Source organism: Gekko japonicus, unplaced genomic scaffold (genome assembly GCF_001447785.1).
Source record: "Gekko japonicus isolate JY-2015 unplaced genomic scaffold, Gekko_japonicus_V1.1 scaffold3470, whole genome shotgun sequence".
Taxonomy (NCBI): domain Eukaryota; kingdom Metazoa; phylum Chordata; class Lepidosauria; order Squamata; family Gekkonidae; genus Gekko; species Gekko japonicus.
This window is the reverse complement of record NW_015170376.1, coordinates 98,968-99,883: the sequence shown is the minus strand read 5'-3', so window position 1 is coordinate 99,883 and position 916 is coordinate 98,968.

The window sequence follows — 916 nt, the reverse complement described above, 5'->3', positions numbered from 1 at the left end:
ACGGGCTTAATCACCCCGCCCCCAGATCTCTTTTTAGAAATTCTGTTATTGCTGATTCTAATATTATCTTTTTGGACTCTGTGGACGCCTGACATTTCTCTGACTGATGCAAACAAATGTTGGCAGGGATTTGGGAAAGGGACCAGCTCCACCGGGAGTTCTGGGTCAGAGTGCAATGCACCGTAAGGCCCACACTGAATTAGGTCACAAAATGCATGAACCCCCTGTGCCCGGCAACTTGATATAACACCTATGCCTTGCAAGGATGCTTTCCCAACCTCCTCCTGTTTAGGCCTTTGTGTGTATGTTGTGTTTATATGTGTATATACAGGCCTTTTTTTCCTGAACTCTCAAGAGGGAAATGAAGTTTTCAGTCTGTATACTGAAAACTCATGAACATTTTCAAAAGAATTTTGTCCCCCAGGAAAAAAGCCCTGTCTGTATCTGTCTATCTGTCCGTCTGTCTGTCCATCCATCCGCCAATTGGATGTAACACACTAGAATAGGGGTGGCTAAACTTGCTCAGCGTAAGAGCCACATAGAATAAACATCGGATGTTTGAGAGCCGCAAGACATGAAGAAATATTACACACGGTTTCTTTATTGGAAAATATACACATTTGCTTTTTATTAACATTAAACGAGACTGCTAAAAATAAAAACAGAAGGGGTAGAAACAGATATTGACAGTGGTATTTGTCCAATGATATTTGTTGGCTGATGATATTTATTTGGTGTAGTGGTTAAGTGTGTGGACTCTAATCTGGGAGAACCGGGTTTGATTCCCCACTCCTCCACTTGCACCTGCTGATGTGACCTTGGGTCAGTCACAAGCTCTAGCACAGCTGTCCTAGCAGTTTGTGTCAGAGTTCTCTCAGCCCCACCCACCTCACAGGGTGTCTGTTGTGGGGAGGGG